This window comes from Chiloscyllium plagiosum, unplaced genomic scaffold, assembly GCF_037043375.1.
Source record: "Chiloscyllium plagiosum isolate Xiang-an unplaced genomic scaffold, Cpla_swu_hap1 HiC_scaffold_11, whole genome shotgun sequence".
NCBI classification, from domain to species: Eukaryota; Metazoa; Chordata; class Chondrichthyes; order Orectolobiformes; family Hemiscylliidae; genus Chiloscyllium; species Chiloscyllium plagiosum.
The window spans coordinates 45,831,737-45,855,835 of NW_028270149.1; the positions used below are offsets into that span (position 1 = coordinate 45,831,737).

At 39.6% G+C, this 24,099-nt stretch overlaps 1 protein-coding gene across 1 annotated transcript in view; it reads right to left on the minus strand.

Moving 5' to 3' along the window:
• The window catches only part of LOC122557256 (P2Y purinoceptor 4-like), a 51,558-nt gene extending 28,062 nt beyond the window's left edge, over nucleotides 1-23,496 (minus strand). Inside the window, exon 1 of the mRNA XM_043704761.2 lies at nucleotides 23,326-23,496. The gene's annotated coding sequence lies outside the window, so the exon portion shown is untranslated. The remainder of the gene's footprint in view (nucleotides 1-23,325) is intronic.
• Between the last annotated feature and the right edge of the window lie 603 nt (nucleotides 23,497-24,099).

A 24,099-nucleotide genomic window follows, 5' to 3' on the forward strand; every position in this document is an offset into this window, starting at 1 on the left:
GAAATAAAATTTGGAGTTGGAATTCCAAACAGAAGTAGTTAAAGAAAGGCAAATGAGAAGACTAGAATTAGAATTGCAGAGCAAAAAGGAAAAGACAAATAGGGAATTTAGGCTTAAAATGATGCAGTTGAAATAGAAGACGACATCAGATGCTCTCATGGGAAATAGTCAAATCATAATCTGAAGCCTGGTAAGGAATTTTTTTAAGTTTGTACAGGCCCTACCAAAATTTGAGCAAAGATGTGAAGGCATTCTACATGCTTTGAGACAAATTGAAACAAATGACTTTATCAAAATAAAATTGAACATGCATTTAGAATTACTTGACATGGAATGCATCAGAAATCGATGCTTCACTGTCAGAAGGTTTTTTGAGATTATTACACTGTAAGAAGAGTTATATTGGCTGTATATGATTTAGTTCCTGAGGCATGTAGGTAAAGGTTTCAGAATTTAAGGCAAATACCTTGGCAAACGTATATTGAATTTGAAAGGGTTAAGGAAAGTAATTTAACAATTATGAAACTTAGGAACTGAAACCACGTGTGGAAGTCCTTTGGAGATTATTCTGCTAGAGGAATTTAAAACACACTACCTTCTGTAATAAAAATCCATGTTGAGATTAAAAAAGAACAAGGGATTACAGCTGCTAGACAGGCAGCAGCCACTGCTGACAATTAGGAATTGATCCATTAAACTAACCTTTCGTCCATCACCCTTATCAATTCAAAAGGGATTCAAAGTGGGACAGTAAAAGGACGGCAAGTAGCCAAGGTAAAGAAAAATAGGTGGGAATGCCCCAATATCTCCTCCTGAAATGAGAAAAGAAAGTACTCAAGATTCAAGTGAAAATCAAAGGCCAAATTGTTTCTATTGTAGCACATTTATTCAGAATATTAGAAGTTGTGATAAAAATCCATGGGACTTATTGGAGGTCATAGAAATAAGTCTGTAAAATGAACTCTAAGGGAAAATGCCATGGATCAAGTTGCAGCTTTAGTGACAGCTAAGAAACCAAAGATAAATGATGATGTGATTGTAGAGGTATGTAGAGAAGATGAGTTATAAAGAGTTTGTGAGAAAAGGGAAGTTAACTTTTTTTCATATGAGGCAACCAAACCTATAACTATACACAGGGATACAGGGGCTACTGTAACTCTTTTGCTGAAGAAGCAGTTTGTTTATGATCCAGAAAATTCAATGAAAGCCAAAGTGTTGGCACATGGGATAGGTGGAAAATATAATCTGTGCCATTGTATAAAGTCCAACTGAAGTGTGTCTTGTTATCTGGATCAGTGAAAGTGAGGGCTGTTAAGTGGTGGGCAGAGTTGATTTAGTCCAAACAGAGCTATGTTCATAGAATAGGATCCCTGCAGTGCATAAATGGGCCATTCAGTCCAACAAGTCCACACTGACCATCTGAAGAGCATACCACCCAGACCCATCCTTGTAACCCTTCATTTCCCATGGCTAATCCACTTAGACACTATGCGCAATTTAGCATGGCCAATCCACACAACCTGCACATCTTTGGATTGTGGGAGGAAACCGGAGCATCTGGAGGAAACCCACACAAACATGAGGAGAATGTGCAAATTCTATACAGACAGTCACCCGATGGTGAAATCAAACCAAGTCCCTGGCACTGTGAGGCAGCAGTGCTAATCACTGAGCCATCATGCTTTTCATGTATGTTCAGTATATTTTTCAATTGTGTGAAGTGATCAGAGTGATAGCTAAACAAAACTGATCACCAAAGGTCAAGTAATACCACAAATAGGTTATCCAAGTCGCCAAAACATTATTTAAGAATAAGAATAATTCAAAAGAAGTGCTTGGCATGTTTTCACTAATTGAGGCTCAAAAAACAGTTGCAGAGTTAAATAAGGTAGCACACATAGCTCATACTGAAGTTGTGGCTGAAGGAGTTCCAATTGCTACTGTCTTATAAACTGAGTTCTGATGAGTAAGTGGAGACATCATCACAGACCTGCCAAGGAAGAATGAATAGCCATTCATCAAATAGTGTATCACCCAGATATCAAATGGAGATATTGCAAGTAGCTCTTAACATTTTTATGGCAGACATGAAGCAATACCGAAAATACAAATATCAAGTAACAGGCATTTTGATGGCCAAAACTTCAAAAGGACATAATGCAGTTCTGTAAAATGTATCATACATGACAGAGTAGGAAAACCTCAATATGTAGTCAAACCAGCACCTTTGATATCTCTTATTTTTTGAAGAATTGTTCATTTGCATGAAAATAGATTGTGTAGGACCATTAATGAAAATGAAAGCAGAATATCAATATATCCTTACAATAATGGATATGACAATATGATTTCCATAAGCTTTTTTTTGGACCATTATGGTAGTGGAAAAGTTAAATCAGATTTTATTTGTTATGGATTGTCAATTGAGATACAATCCGATCAGGATAAAAGTTTACCAGAACATTATCAGCTGTTTGGGCATAAGACAACTGTGTATCAACTACAAAGGGACCTTTGGCAATGCTATCAGACTCTCAAAACTGTCACAAATATCCACAGGACTGAGACAAAGAATTACACCTCTGATTATTTACTACCAGAAATATCACAAAAAAAAGCTACTAGATGTAATCCATTTGAATCAATCTTTTGTCATAAGAAACAAAGTCCATTAAGATTAATTAGGGAGATGTTCTTGAACAAGAAGATGAATCATCAATATTCTCATAGGAGAACCTAAAGTAACACGACAGTGGTTTAAAGCTTCACATGTGAAAATGAAAGAATAGACAAACACACACACACATACTACAATTAGAACATTTCAAGTAAGAGATGAAGTATCAGTATTTTTGCTTTTGCAATGTGAACCACTCAAAGTAAAATTCAGTGGTCCCAATAAGATAGTTAGGAGGGTTACTAACTTAACTCATCCATTATGAACTCCTGATCATAAGAAGAAGAATCAGTTGCATCATAAACATGTTGAAAGGATATAATTTTGGGGAAGAGAATAAGAGAGAGTGAGAGATGGTAAGTGTAGTAGAGGATGATAGAGTCAATACGTGAGGGAGAGTTTCAAAGTGAATCTCAATTTGCCAACACAGAAATAATGAAAACTAGATTTGTACCCAATTCCACAATTAGATCTACATCGATAGAGTTGACAATATTTCATTCCTTTCTAAGATTGGAAAGTACCATTAACATCAAGGACTGACGGAAATATTTGCTTTCATCATACCAAGTTGATTATACCAATGTAGAGTTATGCCATTCAGATTAAAGAATTCATTAGCTACATTTCAAAGGCTTATGAATCAAGTCACACCTGTGGTACGCAACTTTGGACACTGAAATATATAGGGAGACATGGGAAGACAAGTGAGACAAGTAGAAGACCCGTTTTAGCAACTTCAGCTGACTGGCTTTGTAATCAAATTAACCAAAAGCTAAGTTGTGACAGCAAAAATAACTTACCTAGGATATACAATAGGACAAGGGCAACTGTGGCTAAGGGCAGTGAAACTGAAGGCTCTATTAAAATTCCTTGTTGCTAAAATTAAATGGGATTTCATGAGATTTTTAGGTTTTATCAGTTTTTGTGTGCAACTTCAGCACAATTGCTGTAATCTTGAATAAATTGGTTAAGGAAACCAGCAAAAGTGGTATGCCAGGCAGCCTTTAAGAAGCTGAAGGCAATCCTAAGAAATGAAACTGTACTAGCCACCCCTGATTTTTCTACACCTTTCAAAATGATGAATGATGCAAGCAACTTGGAGGTAGATGCAGTCTTGTTACAGGATGAGTTGAGAATAGAGGTCAGTGAGATACAATTCTAAGAAATCAAATCAACCTCAGAAGAAGTACTCCATTATAGAAAGACTTTGAGATTATTATTGTCTCAAACTTTGAAATACACATCCAGTATGGTCACAAATCTACACTAATAACTGATTGATTCATTTAGGCATTTATTGAAAAAGTTTGATACTTGAAATGTGAAGCTGGTTTCAAGCATTTAATGTAAAGACTCCTCACTTTGCTGGAAAAGATAATGTGAACATGGATGCATTGCTCCAATCATAAAATGATGGAATAAATTCAAGATTTAAGAAATTATGTATGGCTGTATAAAGTGTATGAAGTGAAAGAAAGGATGTAAGTTTCATTTTTTTTTGTTTGTGTATCACATTCCTTGTGATTAAACTCTGTGTTGGAAATAGTGTTTTATCCTTTTGTAATGGAAAATTAACAAATTTAACATTTACTGTGAAATCTAAAAGAGAATGCCTTTCTAAATTTAGCGCTATGCTGAGCTTTGCAAACAATACTTTGCTGAGTTCTGCAGCCAGGAGACAGCTGTCTTTGTTTGAACTTTGTAAATGTTCAACTTGACCTTGTGACAGTTGAATTCAGTGAAGGCTGAGGAAAGCATAAGAACAGTTATGTCCACGACCAGGGGATGAGAAAATAACAACTTGAGTCTTCCCAGTCTTTGCTCTTGAGAGCGTAATAAGAATGCTGTAAGAAGAGTATCTGAATTATGCTCAGGTGCCCCTTACATGAGGCATTTGGCCGAATATATTGGGTCGATTCTGCAGAATCTGAATAAAGCTCTTTTCTTTGCTCTTGCTAACAGTTGATTTAATTTCCACGACACCTTCATAACACTGGAGACATACAAAAACCATATCTTTTTACCCTTTATTTTTGGTTGTAGGCTGAAATGGGGAAAACAAATGTTTTAAAACCAAAGACTGCGGAAGGAATTGCTGAACTTTTGAAAACAAGTTACTCAAACTCCGTGAGTTATGCTTACACTGCTTCTTTGCAAGTAGGTGGGGAGGTGAGGTAAGATGGCACATCATTAGGATGCATACACAGAGAGTGATTAGCTTTTGTTTTCTGCAAATGAGACCAAAAGTCATCAGCATGATGATGCATCTCTGACTCCTGGTCGGGTGAACTATTTGGAGGGGAAGTAGTAATTAATGTACCAATTGTCCTGAGCTTCCAGTGAAGAACTAAAAGATCTTTATGAAAAAGAGGATTGAATAATGGTAGGTATTCAGAAACAAAAGGAATACTTCATCTAACACTGTGGAATGATCCCATTGAATTGAGTTTCCCAATATGTTTTTCCAACCATCCATAACACTGTTACTTTTATTTTGTTCTTTCTGCCTGTAAGTAAAAATTTGAAAGAGTGTTAGTATTAGTACAGCCATAGTACAGCTATATGTTGACACTTAGGTAGTTGTTTGTAATAACCAAAGGTCCTTGGTCGATACAGGTAGATGCAGTATTGTCTGTAAACTGGATTCTATCAGACAGGGAAATTGGGAACTTTGTACATTTTCAACAGATTATTAGATTTGTGGCAGCCCCAAGAGTAGCAAAGGCTTGAGAGTCTTCACACTTTCCCAGGTGGGTCATAACAGTACTTGAGTAGTTTTCTGCCATTTCTTCACTTATGTTATAAATTATCTTGTCTCTACCTGTAACAGACTCATATTTTTCTTTGAAGAAAGTGACGACTGCAGATGCTGGACATCAGAGTCGAGAGTGTGGTGCTGGAAAAGCACAGCAGCATCTGAGGAGTAGGAGAATTGATGTTTCAGGCATAAGTCCTTCATAGGAATGAGCTGATGAAGGGTTTATGTCTGAAAAATCAATTTTCCTGCTCCTTGGATGCTACCTGACCTGCTGTGCTTTCCCAGCACCACACTCATGACTCATATTTTTCTTTGCTAATCCTTTCCTTTTTACGTACCTTTAGCATGTGGTGCAATCCATTTTATGTTTTTGTTTCTTCATATTTTACATCCATAACATCTACATTTAAAGAGATGGAAACCACTAAGCATACCAGAGGGTGAGTAAGTCCAACAAGTTGAATTGGCTAATATTAATAAGTTTATCTCCAAGAAAAATACTATTTTGCATTGTCTGGTGGTGGAAGGCAAACAAGAGGGCAATTTGTCCATGCCATTTTAACATATTTCAGACTACCTTTAATACTTTATTATTTTATTATATTCATTATACTCTAAATATTTGTGCCATTGTTTACCTTTTTGAGTAAACAGACCAATACCTGAGTTATTCTGTGATTGAAAGACAACTTCTTCCTGTGATATGCTACCCTTCTTCATGGCTTTAATGGTTGAATTTTCAATTTGTAGAAAATTTTGCCTTTATGCTGTGAACAGTCAGTAACTATGTTGGAAGAACTGAAATGTAAAACTATAGACAGACATTTCCTTTACATCTCCACAACTTCAGATCAACCTCAAAGTCTATTTTTTGTTTCGAAGTCTGTCAGGTTTCATTTTTCACTGACTAACTGCATTTCTGAGTGACTTTTTGGCAGGCTCAAGACTGAGATATGTTGGGGTCTTTGACTTCAATCATTCCTTTAGAATCTGCCATTATTGTATTGTTGAATTCTGCAAATAAAACCAAAATTTCAAGAAGGTTTAGAGGGTAAAGAATTTTAGAGGTTTGTGAACTTGGTATAACTGCTTTGATCAGATTCTGGATTACTCACCTAATTGAGGCAGACAGCTCATAAATAGATGCATGAAAGTTAATTAGTCCCAATGTGTACATATGATGTGTGAATGTGTGATTGCGTGAATGTGAATGTCTTTCTGTGAAAGACAGAATGTTCCCAAAGTATGGATCCAGAGCATAAACAGTAATCAATAGACTAATGGAAAAACATAATGAATAAGGAATGACTATTCCATCAGCTTGTGGATTTACTGCTGAGTAATTAATTGACCCTGATATGTAAGCACAGTGTGTAAGGATTAATTGGCCTGTGTGCATGTGAATGGAATGAAAAGTCTTTCCAATTTAATATGTCCCTTGAAGAACTTCTCCAAGAGAAGAGATACCGTATGAGAAATGACTACTTGCCCAAGACAATTGCCGCAAGTGATTAAACTTTCGTGGGTTGATGTAAGAAAAGATTTATTAGTTTATAGTACGCAGACAGACCATGATTATTTGATCATCTACAGACAATAGATGTTGCATCGAGTCCTATTGTGTTGCTTATCATTCCACAGCTGATCTCATTTACAGTTCTGGTGTGCCATTCTAGCACTATGACCATGTGTTTATTTTATTCCCCCTGCCTCTTGCTGACTGTCCAGACTAATTTTATTGAAGTTTTGCTAACTTGCTGGTTTAAACGTCTGTGTATACTATCCAACTTAGTCAAGTTAAGGTTATTGACTGTGGACACTCCTACTCAGTAGCTGTTGCCACATCATTTAGCATTTCTCTTGTTTTAAAGGCTGGCTGGCTATGGTCTGACCTCCCTCATGTCAAACCCTGTCTTCCATCCTAATAGATGGTGGGTCAAATACAAGTATAATTTCTGAAGTTCAGAAGGGCACCACTCTGGCAACTGGGATCTGGACATATTCTGACCAATTCATAGTGGATGGTGTCATGCAGGTTTTTCCTGTGTTTTAAAACCATTCTACTTTGCGATTCTGAGGTAGTTCGCAGAAAAATGTGTAATTTCTAATTTCATACAGGACATAGTTTTCCCTTATGACCTTTTGGGCCATCATTGCCCCATTTCTAGCCCTTCCTCTGAACTAGTAGCAAAGCTTTTCATTTCTGTACATACATTTGTGGAAAAACCCCATTCTGTGTTCAGATAGCAATAATCTGAGCTACCATGTGGCTTCCTATACTCAACCTGCTGGTTTTTGGAGCCAAACATCATGGATTTGTTGGGGTTGACTCACCAAACATCATCCTCATGTTTGCCTGCCGCTGGTGGGACAAACTACATAGAGCCAGGATAAATGTACACTTGTCCAGTTAGCGCTTCTCACAATCGTATTCTGACATTCCAACCAATATAGATCAACAGGCTGTATGTTGCCATCCAGCAGCGGGGATCAAGGTGGCATCTGTTCTTATACCTATGTAATATCTGACCAAGTTTAGATATCTCCCCACCCTTCTCGACCTGTAGAGACTTTTCTCTTACCCTGTCTGATCTTGGACCATGCTCACTAAACTCCTCCCAAAATTTGCTTTCATCAAATTCTCACAATTACTCTTTTGTCAGTCAATTCAGTATGTGTCAGACCTGACCTTGACCCAAAAATGGAAGATCAGAAGCAAGTTGGTGCATCGGCACCATTAAATTTCTGGATGATTAAAATTTAGATGACAAGATGAAAAATGGGCGAAAGACAAAAATGTCCTTTGATTTGAATAAAACACAGATGAGATGGCAAGAAATAGCCAAAGGATGAAAGTGGCCCAAACGTCACAAAGATAGCCATCACCATCAATCATCAGGTATGGTATTGTAATCCTGTACAACCAGGGAAGACTAGCGTATTTGGGCTACGATGGTGGTAGAGGTTTATGCTCTTTTATGACCAGAGGGATTAGCAGAACACCAGGGTTGGTGTGTAATGAAGTGCATGTGAGAATCAGACCCTTGCTTTTGCTCTTCCAGTCTCAATGGGATGGGAGCATCAAAATGACTACCCTTCATAAAAGGGTTCTCTTTGTCTCTGGGCTAGAGTACTGCATAGGACACATTCAGAGAGTACTGTCTTTAACCATCCCTTTCACTTCATGATTGCTCTGCACTGAGGCCCGCCTCTCCTGGCAGGGATTAGTAGGATCAGCTCTGCTTCTGATCCTGTGGTTGAGGCCTCAGGAGGGACAGTGTCCCAGGCTGGTCCAGGATCATGGCCTGGATCGGGATTGAGTGTTCCGATTGGGTCTGGATCAATGACTAGTCTGCAGTCTGGATGAGGACTTGGATTAGTGTCTGCTTCCTCCAGTTTGTTAGAAGCACAGAGTTGGTGGCCAATGCTTCAGATTCCATTGGCCTTTAACTGATTAACATTGTACCACCAGTTTTTCGTTTTTCTAGCAAATTTCCATAAACTGACATGTTGGCCTTGTCCATCATAGAGTGGGGACCCAAATATCTGAGGGAGACAAATTTTTATAAACGACCTGGGTGAGGGCGTAGAAGGGTGGGTCAGTAAATTTACAGACAACACTAAGGTTGGTGGAGTTGTGGATAGTGACAAAGGATGTTGTAAGTTACAGAGAGACATAGATACGCTGCAGAGCTGGGCTGAGAGGTGGCAAATGGAGTTTAATGCGGCCAAGTGTGAGGTGATTTACTTTGGTCGGAGTAACCGGAATGCAAAGTACTGGGCTAATGGTAAGATTCTTGGTAGTGTAGATGAGCAGAGAGATCTCAGTGTCCAGTTACACAGATCCTTGAAAGTTGCCACACAGGTGACAGTGTTTTAGCTTTTATTAATAGAGAGATCGAATTCTGGAACCATGAGATTATGCTACAGCTGTACAAAACTCTGGTACGGGCGCATTTGGAGTATTGTGTACAGTTCTGGTCACTGCATTATAAGAAGGACGTGGAAGCTTTGGAAAGGGTGCAGAGTAGATTTAGTAGGATGTTGTCTGGTATGGAGGGAAGGTCTTACAAGGAAAGGCTGAGGGACTTGAGACTGTTTCCATTGGAGAGAAGAAGGTTGAGAGGTGACTTAATAGAGACATATAAAATAATCAGAGGTTTAGATAGGGTGGACAGGGAGAGCCTTTTTCCAGCTATGATGATGGCAAACACAAGGGGGAAATCGCTTTAAATTGAGGGGTGATAGATATAGGACAGATGTCAGAGGTAGTTTCTTTACTCAGAGAGTAGTAAGGGTATGGAATGCTTTGCCTGGAACGGTAGTAGATTCGCCAACTTTAAGTACATTTAAGTCGTCACTAGACAAGCATATGAACATACATGGAATAGTGTAGGTTAGATGGGCTTCAGATTGGTATTTCCATTATATGTATACTAATAAAAGAAAATCAAAAGCAACTGAGCTCCAAGTTGGATGGTTAACTATTTAATTAACACCATTGGATCCCTCATAGCTAAATACACATCTAACTGGAGAGGGGTCGGCGCAACATTGAGGGCCAAAGTGTGTGTGAGAATCAGACCCTTGCTCTTGCTCTTCCAGCCTGTACTGTTCTATGTTTTATGTTCTTGGCTGAAAAATTTGTGAGATCACCACTGCTTTACCTCATAGTCTATCGGGTTCACCTTCCCAAAGTATACCTTGTTGCGCTTTGTCCTTTTCACCAGGTCCAGTTAATATCCTCTCTTACCCCTCTCCAGTTAGATGTGTATTTAGCTATGAGGGATCGAATGGTGTTAATTAAATAGTTAAACATCTAACTTGGACTCAGTTGCTTTTGATTTTCTTTTATTAGTACACGTATAATGGAAATGCTATGCTATATGTTTTGAGGGAGTTTTTAAATCTTTTTGGATTTTGATGGGAGTGGCACTGAATCATGATGAGGTAACAGGGATTGGCTGGCTCTCAAACACAGTCTTTTTCTCAATGGACATAAAGGACTGAATCTTGTGTGTGTGTGTTTGCCTTCAGTCCATTGCATTTAGTTTTACAGAGGATTCTTCTCTGCAAGTTGTCTCATTGTATCAACCAAACTCTTCTCATTAACTACCATCCACCCATAGCACCACTCTTGCCTAATTCTAGCGTCATCCTTCTATATGCCGTTTCCATGATAGCTCACCACTCACACTGCTGCTGAACTGAATCAAAAACTCTAAACTAAACAAAGGCTAGCTACACAGCTAGCTGGCCACTCCCCTTTGATTCTACCTTTTTTAAAGACATGAAAGCCTTAAGCCAGAGGCATTAGCTGTTAGCAATAGACAAAAAGGGACCCAATAATCCTTTCAAATCCAGCCTAGTTGGAGCCAGGCCAATTACCCCCTCTCTGGGAAAAAAATAAAGGGCGTAGTAACCTTGTAAAAGGACCAGCATTGTGACACTATGAAGAGCTTCGATTTTGCTCAGCACACAACAGCATCATAGGGCACGATCAAAAAACTCAACAGGATACACCCGTCATGCATGGACATTTGCATCCGATATTTTCCAACCCTTCAGATTTACATGAACCTGTCCAATCCACTTTCAAGACACTTAAGAAGCACATTGTAGGGTGTGTACCAGCAACAAGCATTGAAAGGCGCTTCAAGGAAGGTTTGCGCCCAGCCACAGGTTCCCAGCTCTCAGACATGGAAGCTTGTTCTCTCTTCCCTTGTTCACTTAGCACCTACCTGCATGTTCAAAGCAAACATGCCTTGCTCTGTTGTGTCAATTAGCGCAGTGACACAATCAGGCAGCATGCTTTGCTGGTTAGCAGTCCTTAGTCAAGGGTGTGCGCTTCGTGCAATATGGCAACATGATATGTCAATCTCACGCACACTTCATGAAAAAGCACAAGTGCAGCAAGCAGGCAGCCATGTCTCTGTTTTAGGGGTCTCTGAAATCCATGAAAGCAGCCACTGGCCAGGAGGACCCAGCACAGTAAAATCAGAGACAGTATCTAATTCCAGGGAATTGGCTACAATCAGACATTGGTCACAGTGTTCCTGGTTGGGGGTCCATTGATCTGCAGTCTGGGAATGTGGTCATGGTTAATACTGTGGCTCCATAACAGCCATCCAAGGGGACAGCCACTTTCCCTCCCACTACATCTTCATATCATTTCTGGTTCAGCATTTGGAGTGGGGGAACTCTACTTGGCAACTGAGCCTGTTGACCTGGAGGTTTTGTCAGAAAATTCTGTGGATCATTGTCTGGGCCATCAAGCCACAATGAATGTGGCCATCAAGCCACAATGAATGTCGTATGCCAGAAGCAAGTAGTCCCACACTTGGATTGGATTTCAGTAGTTGGAGGATGGCAGGTTGGAGGTGGAAATCCTGACCACCTCTGGAATATCCTGACAGGAGGCTTCCAAGAGGATTGTGTGTTGTTCTTTCTTTCCGACCATGCCTGTGTAATTACGAGGATGGGATGCATGGGGTTTGCCCCCTTCCCTCCACTCCAACATCATACCTTTGTTCATGAGGTCAGTGGTTGAGAGGATGTACTATAGATGTGGACATGTATCCAGCAGATCAAAACGCTGCTTTGTTCTTTTTTCTTTCTCTTCTGATTTTAATTGCAACTCAAACTGTTTCATTTCTGCTTCTTCATTTGTAATTGAAGTTTAGCTATCTCTCCAGATCCTGATGGTGTTTCCAGCAACTTTAAATGCTGAGCTACAGGTGCAGTCATCTCATCTTTCCTCACGTTAGGAGGTAACTTCAACTCCTAAGTCTACTAACTTCAACTCTGTCTACTAATTCCCACAGCTTGGTCTTATTTGCCATTTGTAAAACCCCCAAGGTCACTTATTCCACCTCAAGCACCTCCTTGGTGACTAAAAGAGCCATTGCTATCTGAGCGCTGTTTAAACCAACCAAATCAACACCCAAAATAAAAGACACTAATACCTACCATTCGCTGTTTAAATGCTGCAAAGATCTCCCCCCCTCCCCACCCCAGTGTGTTATGGACCAGGCCCAACCCCTCAAAACATATTCAAGCAGGTAGCCCAGAATGTAACTTTGCTATTTGTTTTAGGTAAGTGTACAGTGGATATTCCCGGAGTGAAATAGTTGGTCCAGATTAGATTAGATTAGATTAGATTAGATTACTTACAGTGTGGAAACAGGCCCTTCGGCCCAACAAGTCCACACCGACCCGCCGAAGCGCACCCACCCAGACCCATTCCCCTACATTTACCCATTCCCTTACATTTACCCCTGCACCTAACACTACAGGCAATTTAGCGCGGCCAATTCACCTGACCTGCACATCTTTGGACTGTGGGAGGAAACCGGAGCACCCGGAGGAAACCCACGCAGACACAGGGAGAACGTGCAAACTCCACACAGACAGTCGCCTGAGGCGGGAATTGAACCCGGGTCTCTGGCGCTGTGAGGCAGCAGTGCTAGCCACTGTGCCACCGTGCCGTCCAACTGCCACATTTTAAACAAATAGAATTTATTTACAAAATTACGGAATGAACTACAAACAACAGAAAATAGAATACTGGATAACTTATCCTGTCCAAAAGCCTGACAGTCTATTCCAACTTAATGATGCTGTTCCAAATATATTTGCAACAGCTCCAAAAAACACATCCCTTAGCACAAAGATTAAAAATGAAACAAACCAGGGCTTACAGGCTTGAAGTTAGAGAGAGAGTGTACTCGGCTGGACTTGCCCTAGCAGCTGGAGTTAGAAGCAGAAATGAAACAGTTTGAGTTAGGATTAAAATCAGAAGAGAATGAAGGGTTTTAGCAGAAGAGAAAGAAAAAAAAGAGTTTGAACTTCAGAAAATGACACTTAGAAAGGAAAGTCAGCTTAAAACAATGGAGATGAAGGCTGAGGTAGACTTAGTAAGGAAGAGAGTCAGGATGAGCAAGCCCCTGATAGTCAAAAACCTGGTGAAAAACTTTTTAAGTATGTTCAAGCATTGCCTAGTTTTGATGAGAAGGATGTGGAAGCCTTTTTTCATCTCATTTGAAAAAGTGGCTAAACAAATTCAGTGACCAGAGGCCATGTGGGTTTTGTTGATCCAGACAAAAGGTAGAGCTAGTGAGGTATTCAAATCACTATTACAGGAGATATCTGGTGAGTATAAGGAGGTGAAAAAGCAATCTTAAGTGCATATGAGCTTGTACCAGAAACCTATAGACAACGTTTCAGGAATCTAAGTTTGGATCCTGGTCAATCCTATATTGAGTTTGAAAGGATCAAACAAAGTAATTTTGATAAGTGGATAAGAGCTTTAAAAATACAGCAAACTTATGATGCTCTTAGAGAGGCAATTATTTTGAAGGAGTTCAAAAATTCACTGCCTGATGTAGTGCGAACTCATGTGGAAGAGCAGAGAGTTAACACAGCAAGGTTAGCAGCTGAAGTGGCTGATGATTATGAGTTGGCCCATAAAACACGGTTAGACTTCTAGAATCAATTTCAATCCATGAGGGATAGAAATTGGAGAAAAGAGAAATCGTCAGGTGGAAAGGTAGAGCTCAGTGAAAATCATAAGGATAACTTACCACAGGGTAAAACGGAAACTCTCGAAGGGGATGAAGAACATAAAAAGCTCTGGTGTTTTCACTATTTTAAAGTGCGCCACATGAAATCAGTGTTGGTGGGCTAGGAAAAAGCCAGATATAGGAAAACAGGATAAGCCTGGGAGTTTGTTGTTATGGTAACAGAAAGCACAGTGGATGCTGGAAAGCTACATCAGTTTACAAGCTGAATGGAGGTTGGTTAAGGAGGAAGTGCTGGGTCTGCTTTGAAAATATACCTGCAAAAGTAAAGTTTATTCACATAGGCCAGGGGTAGCGGGTAAAGAGGTTACAATATTAAGGGACACATGATCCTCTCATTCTGTGATGCTGAAGGATGAGGAGATATGTACTCCTGAAGGACTATTGCCAGAAAATGTACTGGTAACAGGAAGTCATGGTGAGACAAAAAGTGGTCCATTATGAAAAGTGAGGCTAGAGTGTCCAGAAAAGAGTGGAGAATTTGTGGTTGTAGGACTGGACAAACTCTCAGCTCCAGGAATATAATTTGTCCTTGCGAATTATATAGCTGATTCACCAGTAGGCGTGCTGCCTACTGTGGTTAAAAAGCCAGTAGAGACTCAGGCAACTGAAGCAATGCAGGATTCGAACCCTGGAATCTTCCCTAATTGTGTAGTAGCAAGGTCACAGAGTCACCAGTTGAAACAGGAGAGATCAAAGGGTATGGATAAGGAAGCTGAAGTGGTATTAGCAGAGACTGTGTTCGATCAGATAGTTGAGACAAAATAGGAGCAAATAGGTAATCATGCAAATATCTTTAGCTCTGCAAAACTCATCGAGTTATAGCAGGAAGATGAAAATTTAAATGTTGTATCAAAAGGTACTTACAGAGAAGGAATCTGAATGTAACCCTAAATGTTATTACCTGAAAAATGATGTCTTAAATGAGGAAATGGAGACCATCACAGATTCAAGCAGATGAGAAATGGGCATAAATTCATTGAATTGTCTTACCAGTGGGTTATAGAAGGGAAGTGTTACAAGTGACACATGAGCTACCACTTGGAGGTCATTTAGGAGTGAGGAAAACACTGGCTAAAATACAAAGACATTTTTACTGGCCTGGACTGCAGAAAGATTTAGTTGAATTTTGCCAGACGTGTCATACATGTCGTAATTGGAAAACCACAGGCAGTAATAAAACCTGCAACTTTGGAAATACCTATTCCAGCATTTAAGGAACCTCTTACAAGAGTCTTAATTGATTGTGTAGGTTCCCCTACCTCAAACAATAATGGATGTATCGACTAGATTTCCAGAAGCTGTCCCATTGTACAATATCACAGCTAAAAGGACTGTAGAGGAATTACTCAAATTATTTACTAGATACAGACTACCAATAGAGATACAGTTAAATCAAGTGTCAAACTTCACATCCAAACTATTCAAGGAAGTTATGGACAGCTTAGGAATAAAACAATTAAAATCTACTGCGTACCATCCAGAATCACAGGGAGCACTAGAAAGGTGAGATCAAACACTAAAGACCATGTTGAGGCCTTACGGTCAGGAGTATCCAGATGATTTGGATAAGGGAATTCAGTTTGTACTTTATTGCGATCAGAGATGCACCAAATGAATCAACCAAATTCAGTCCATTTGAATCAGTTTTTGGGCATGAAGTGAGAGGACCATTAAAATTGATTAAGGAGAAGTTAGTAAGTCAAAATTTAGAGACCATGCATTTGGACTATGTGTCAAATTTTAGAAAACAATCAAATAGAGTGGGGGAGTTGGCTCGACAGCACTTAAAAATATTGCAGCATGCAATGAAACAGGAAATAGACAATAAATTAACAATTTGCAATTTTGCTGTCAGGGATAAGGTATTAGTGTTACTTCCACTGATAAGTGAACCTTTAAAAGCAAGGTTTAGTGGACCTTATCGAATTGAAAGGAGATTGAGTGAGGTGAACTGCTTGATAGGGACTCCAGATAGAAAGAAATCTCACAGAATGTGTCACGTGAATATGCTCAAAAGATATTTTGACAGGGAAGGAAAGCAAAAGGAGAAGGTGTTAATGATTACAGCACAAAGGGAAGAACCAAGTTCAGAGGATTCTCAATTGGACATTCCTCAAATTAAATTGGACAATGAAGAACTTGTCAAAAATTGGAATAAATTATTGAGTTACCTTCTTGAGAAAAATCAAATGACCTGAAAGAGTTATTGCTATCACATGGGGAGATCTGTGGAAATAAACTGGGAAGTACTAACCTAATTGTGCATGATGTAGATATAGGATATACTGTTCCAATTAAGCAACATCCTTATAGGCATAACCCTCTGAAGTTAGCACAGGTTGAACGCATACTCCAAGATGACATAATCAAAGTGAGCTACATTGACTGGAGCTCACCCATAGTAATGGTGCCAAAGCCAGATGGTACCCAATGGTTATGTGTAGACTGTCGCAAAGTCAATGCAGTTACAAAGACTGATGCATATCCAATTCCGCGGTTGGAAGACTGTGTTGAAAAAGGTCTGACAAGCAATTTACATTTATAAGTTGTACTTGCTCAGAGGCTACTGGCAGGTACCTTTGTCAGAAAGAGCAAAGGCAATTTCGGCTTTTGTAATGCCAAATGGACTGTATTGGTTTAAAGTCATGGCCCCGGCCACATTTCAGAAACTAACCAGTAAGGCCACTGCCAGGTTACCCAACTCTGTGGCGTATATCAATGATCTGATGATTTTTAGTCACTCATGGAAGGAACATTTACAATAATTATCAGACTTGTTCGATCACCAAGTCTGTTAAAACAATTAAAATTGATTAAGGAGAAGTTAGTAAGTCAAAGTTTAGAGACCATGCATTTGGACTATGTGTCAAATTTTAGAAAACAATCAAATAGAGTGGGGGAATTGGTGGCAGACTTGGTGGTAAACCTAGCTAAAAGTGAATTTGCCAAACCCTAAGTCACCTTCTTGGACCATTTTATTGGACACGGACAAATGGCCTATGGGATGCGAAAACAAAATTAATTGGGGAATTTCCCATATCATCAACAAAAAGAGTAGTACTACTGTTCCTGGGATTGAGTGGATTTTCTTGAAAGTTTGTGCTGCATTTTAGCAGTGTGGCTGCTTCACTCACCGAATTGCTAAAGAGTGGAAAGACGTTTCAATGGACAGTGGACTGTCAGAAGGCATTTGACAATCTGAAAACTGTTAACCCTTGCCCCGGCATTAGCCATACCCAATTAAGCAAAGCCTTTCAAGGTGGCAATCAATGTGAGTGATGTGGGTGTCAGTGCTGTGCTCTTACAGGAAGACAATGAGAAGATAGAAAGACCCATCGGATATTTCTCCAGGAAGTTGAATATTCATCAGCAGAAATATTTCACAGTTGAAAAAGAATTTGGTGTTGGCATTACAACATTTCAATTTTATATTACCGGCAACACATCTAAGACAATCTATACACTGATCGTAACCCATTGAAGTTTGTGGAGAAATTTAAGGACAAAAATGCTCGACTGTTTAGATGGAGCCTGTTGTTATACCCATTCAATTTGAAAATTGTGCATGTTGCAGGACCAGAAAACGTGCTTGCTGAATTGTCAAAACTCGAATGAGAAACAGAGGGGTTCGGTAGGGGAGGACCACAGACTGAATCTGAATGTAGTTGTGCATGTTTGCATGTTTATAGTCAGTGAATGTATATGTGTGTTTTTGGGTATGAGCCGCTATTTTTTGGGGTTTTGAAAAGTGAAGCCATCTTTGGATATTGATGGTTCATTTTTAAAGGGGGAGGTGTCACAATGCCGCCCTTTCTTCAAGATTACTATATCCCTGAGTTTTTTTCACAGAGTGGGTAATTTGCCAGGCTCCAACTAGGCTGGATTTGAAAGTTTTATTAGGGCCCTTTTTGTTTGGAGTCCCTAACAGATAATGCCTCCGGCATAAGGCTTTCATGTCTTTAAAAAAAAGGTATAATCAAAGGAGAGTGGACAGCTAGCTGTGTAGCTAGCCTTAGTTTAAATTAGAATTTTTGATTCAGTTCAGCAGCAGTGTGTGTGAAGAAAGGCTGCTCCAGCCGGGTACACTCTCTCTCTCTGTAACTTCAAGCCTGTAAGCCCTGGTTTGTATCATTTTTACTCTTTGTGCTAAGGATTGTGTTTATTGGGACTGTTTATTGGTACTGTTGCAAGTAATTTTGGAACAGCATCATTAAGTTGGGATAGCTTGTCAGATTTTTATATAGGAAAAGTTATCCGGTATTCTATTTTCTGTTCTTTGTGTTTCATTCCATAATTTTGCAAATAAATTCTGTTTGTTTAAAACTTGGCAGTCGGACCAGCTGGGAATATCCATTATACACTTACCTAAAACAAATAGCAAAGTTATGCTCTGGGACGTGTCAGGCCTGGTCCATAACAATAGTAAGCTGCGAACTTAAGTCACCAGGTAGCTGCTCCAACTTCACTTCAAATTCCTAGCATTTCATTTGCCTGCAGGAAGTGGTAGGATAGGAAGCTGCCTATTAATTAGGTGAGATGTGTTGTTAATAAGCAACAATCCACCTAACAGGCAACTCTCCATTCCCTAGCATAAATCTGGCCGCAGCACCCAGAGTTTGGTTAAAAGATGTGATAAGTTACTTGCATCAACATGTTAGGCCTCACTAGACTTCTTGTGCAGTTCTTGCCATTCAGGTCCTGTTCAATATATCTGTCATTTCCCAGGGAGATGTCATGATTATCTGTACCAGCTCGTTTTCTTTTTATCTGCTACTGGAAACACCCATAAATTAACGGACAAGAATAAATTAGGCAGTAATAAATTGATTTCAAACATTTCACTGTCTCAAGATGATTTTTGACATAATTCTGGACATGACAGGCTGCTTTAGACTCAAGATTAGAGTGGTGCTGGAAAAGCACAGCAAGTCAGGCAGCATTCAAGGAGCAGGAAAATCAACATTTCGGGCAGGAGCCCTTTCCTGATGAAGAGCTCCTGCCCAAAACGTTGATTTTCCTGCTCCTCGGCTGCTGCCTGACCTGCTGTGCTTTTCCAGCACCACTCTAATCTCCAGCATCTGCAGTCGTCACTTTCACCTGCTTTAGGTTCAAACCTGAGAAGCTACATTCAGCATTCACTAAGAAACTAAGCTTAGGATCTCAGCCAAATTCTCATTACTGGTCTGCATCTTAAATTGCCCTTTAAAACTGCAGGTACACATTATAGATTTCTCACAGTATACTGGCTCTTTGGCACATTCTCAATGACTCTATGCCCTAGGAAAGTGCACCATCAAAATGTATTTGCAAGCCACACCAAACCTAAAAGTCTGAATGCAGCAGCTTGAGGTAGCTCCTCAGATGATCACAGGTGATGTGAAATTCTACCTGCTGCCAATCACTAACGTTTCTGTGTAATACAGTTGTGTCTGTACCTGCATCTACTTGCCAGTGTGATAGATGTAGAACTGTGAAACACTTGACTGGGTCTGCAAGCTGTATTCTGACACCACCAGTGTGTCAACTTACAGGAATGCAGAATGTTAGCAAAGGAACATCTTGAAACGGTTTTAAAGAGCAAGGTATTTTATGAAAGTAGAACACAATGTACCTAAAAACATGAGGAAATAAGGAAAAATGAACAAAATGTACACATATATATCCATTGCCTCCTTTTGTTTTGCATAATACAGAGCACACTCTTAATAAGAGGATTAGATGAACCCCTATCGGTCGACATTCATGTCAAGAATTTCATGGTCTTGTTCACTTGTGATAGGTGGTAGCATACGAAGCGGAATATTAATGAGGTCAGATGTACAGTTTATCAGGTTGTTAACAAGCAATAAGTCCCCTCAACAGGCAACTCGTCTCCCTAGCAGAAATATCACCATGTCATCAGAAACCTGGATTAAAAAAGAATAGAGCAAGTTAACTGCAAGACTGGAGAGGCCTCACGAGACTTGCTATGAAGTTCTGTCACATTTCTCACCAGACCTCACCTCATTCAGGCCAGGATATGGTTACATCCATAAAAGTCTTATAGTGGTTAAGACCAGGATTTTTATCTAGAAGGCTCCACAGTTAGCACTAGCGGTGTTGATGTGACAGTTCATTCTGTGTAGCATGAAGGAAACTGATGTTTAATATTTTTGGCGTTGGAATAACCTTCCCAGCGCCATTCCCCCAAGATTCTCAGGTCTTGGTTACACTGCACTAATACAAGCAGTTTGTCACTAGGCTACACATAACTTGATGAACGTAGACTTGAAGAGTTGGAAGTGAAGAGTACATAGACATTGACAAACCATTCATAACCTTGTTGAGAGTCAATTGGTTACTATACCTTATGTAACTATGTTGTTTTACAATAATGTAAGGCATTATGTCTTAAGACGATGTGTTGGAGCTTGGCATTATATATTACATCGCTGAAGGAGCACCCTATTAAATTACATTTGTGTGGCATGCACAAAGAGATTAATGAGAGTTTGCATGGGGGAGTAATAAATGTGTACAAGGCATTGAATCTGTTCACCACCTGATACCAAGAACAATGTAATGCTCCTAATTATAGAGAGTGCACTGAAGTGCTGAAGCCCTGTTTGAATGAATTCATGCTGATTTCCTCAGTTAGATACTATAGAAACTGAAGATCAGATACTATATCTGTATAATTTCGTTTCAGAATTTTTTTTGTTTCCATTTTGCATTTGATTTCATTTTATTTATACCCATTATTTCAAGCCCCCGATTATTAGCAAAGGTTGGCAAATATTGATCACAATATGTTGAAACTTACATTAAATACACATCTCTATTTGATTTGGACAGTAGCCATGTTTCCACATCACCTATTAAGTTTGCTCCCTGCACAAGGCCAAAGCTATATAACAAATAACCATTCAAATTAGCTGACCATGCGAAATGTGGGCTAGTTAGCTCACAGATTTGCAGCCAAGCATTCAGATAATAATATCTGAATTGACACCAATGGTGATAAATTCTTCCTTTTAGCAGAAATGGAATTGAGTAGCTTCAAAATAAACAGCAGCAAAATAGCACTCAACAATGTTAAAAGCTTTAATTCATGAGCCCAATAACCATCTATGACACACTTCAGGTATCTATCCTGGACTATTTACATTTGGAACCTGTGATTAAATCATTCAGGGATGAAGGTCTCCTATCTAACTTAGGCAAATGGATAAGATCAGTCGTTATTGAGATCAGAGGATGGACATTCTACCACAAGTAATTCACCAGACTTCCCAAGGCATGGCCACCATCCACGGCATACTAGTCAGGAGTGTGATGGAATACTCCCACATGAGGGGCATGGATAGGATAAATAGACAAAGTCTTTTCCCTGGGGTTGGGGAATCCAGAACTAGAGGGCATAGGTTTAGGGTGAGAGGGGAAAGATATAAAAGAGACCTTAGGAGCAACTTTTTCACGCAAAGGGTGGTACGTGTATGGAATGAGCTGCCAGAGGATGTGGTGGAGGCTGGTACAATTGCAACATTTAAGAGGCATTTGGATGGTTATGTGAATAGGAAGGATTTGGAGGGATATAGGCCAGGTGCTGGCAGGTGGAACTAGATTGGATAGGGATATCTAGTCGGCATGGACAAGTTGGACCGAAGAGTCTGTTTCCATGCTGTACATCTCTATGACCTTATGACTCCTAAGTTGAATTCCAAAAAAAACACTCAAGGAGCTGGAAGTAATATGCACACAAAAAATAACACACATGTTTAAAGAAAATTAAGGCCTCCTCTCTACACAGCATCTTTCTAATGGTTCTACATGAAGTGATTTTAAATACAAGGCCTCAGCTAAAGCCTATGTACTAAAACTCTTTGCGTTTTGTGATATGTTCTCTTGGGTGCTATTATTTAAATCAATGAAGCAGGATTTGTGAAGACAAAAGAACTTAGGGAACCAAACAAAGGAAACTTAGAAATAAATTAATTGAATTAGACATTTACTGCTTGTGCCTCTAACTGCAGTGGAGTTGTTGCCTTCAGATCCAAGGTGAGTTGGTGCCTGAATGGCTTGTGTTCTTTCACATCGCTTCATTCGTGGCTCAGTTCCATTCCATACCACCTCTTTCCAAAAACCTGGTCATAGGAAGGGGAAAGAAGCAAATGGCAGTCCACACATGGTGAACTTGAGGTTTGTTGAGCCTGGCTACATTATCAAGTTCTTCTAATTTGCTTAAAGTAAGTGAGAACCAGGTATAATTTATTCCCTTCACTTATATCTTGGTCATTTTGCATACTATTTGGGTCCTACAGAAACCATGGAGTTTGGGAACACAAAAGTTCACTTTGTATTTTGCACTAAACAGTCCAAAGAAATGTCTATGATCAATCAGTAATAGAGTCCAATGTAATAAACACCAATAAAATTCTTGTTGTGCAGCGGTGGACTGGTGTATTCCTTCACTGATCATTGTCAGATCAGCCAAAGGGCGGTTCAAGGCGTGCGTCAAAACAGCAACAATTATACCAATGTCATCAACCCAGAGAAAGGATTCGGATTTGGGATAAATGCCAAAATAATTTTAATGATTTCCTAGGATTGGGAAAGTTGTGACTTAAACTTTCCACCTCTTCCTGTTTAAGTGTAAGAGTCAAATTGATGCTAAGTGAAAATTAAATATTCAGCATGGGCTACAAAATGCAACAAGGAATCTTTGTCCAGTTAAACCAACAGAATTTTCTTTGTCGTTGCAAGTATTTTTAACAGGCAATATTATCGTTTGCGTTCATTTCATTCCATGCGTAATGAACCGATTCCATTTCAGAAGAAGGAAGATGGAAATGCAGCATGTGAAAATTGCGGAATCGTTACTCTGGGAACACGAAAGTGCTTTTTAAATAACTATCGTGACAGTTTTGCAATTATTTCTAGCAACATTTTTTATTTTCTCGATAACAAAAATGAAAAAAAAAGTGTTCGGTAACGAGAACTGCTCATTATCTAGAGCACCGTTCTTTTGCGTCTTTCTGCCCAACCTTTTCTATGCTCTTGTTTCCACTTGAAAGAAGTCTAGTGGAAATGGCAAGATATAGGCTTCGAATTAAATCTGGTGTAATGAGACCAAGACTTCAGAATACCTCTATTTGAGAGTTTATGACGGCATTTTAATGTTCCATCAGTTCAGAGTAAATGCATGTAAATATTGATGAATAGCAGCGTGTTAGATTACCAAAAGGTAGCAGTTTCTATCAGTCATGTAGGCAGTAAATATATTGAATTAACGTCTGCATAAAACTTTAATTGGATTTGGAACCTACCTGTCACGGTCTATTTTTCATTTAGGGCTGGAATTTCCTTTTCAGGACAGGTACCGGAGTTGAGAAAATTTCTGGCTTCACACGTCTGCCTTAAGACCAGCTTTATAGGTACAATCTTCATTACCTCTTCACACTTCTAGCCAGAAGAGCTGCCGAGGGGAGCTGTTTAAAAGGCCTGCCTCATCGCAGTGAGACAGCTGTGCAAAATAAACAGAACGAGCCTGTAGCCTTCACCGCTTACACTCCCCCCCCCCCCCCCCACACACACACTTTCCATGCCCCATCCATGCCACTTCATGTTACATATGACAGGTGTGCCCCTCCTACCATCCTCCCATGGCACATCATGTCCCCACACAAACCCCACGGCCTCGAATACTCCAACGGCAATGTATAGTACAGGTACTTCCATGCCATTCAATCACTACAGCTATATGGGAGAAACAAACCTGTGGCAATTGAATGTTTTTTTTTAACCTTACGGTTTTTCGTTAAAAAAGCTAAAGTGCATTTTGTATTAGATTGTCCATCAGATTGTTGAATTGGGAGTTGCTCAATTTAATTGGTCAGACTAGCTGAATACCAGCAAAGAACAATGCAGTATCCAAAAAACGTCCTTCAGCCCTCCAAGCCTGAGTCATCACATTTTGTGCTTACATGCCAAAACTGTCTTCACTTACAGGATCTAGAACATAGAACATTACAGCGCAGTACAGGTCCTCCGGCCCTCGATGTTGTGCTAACCTGTGAAACCAATCTGAAGCCCAACTAACC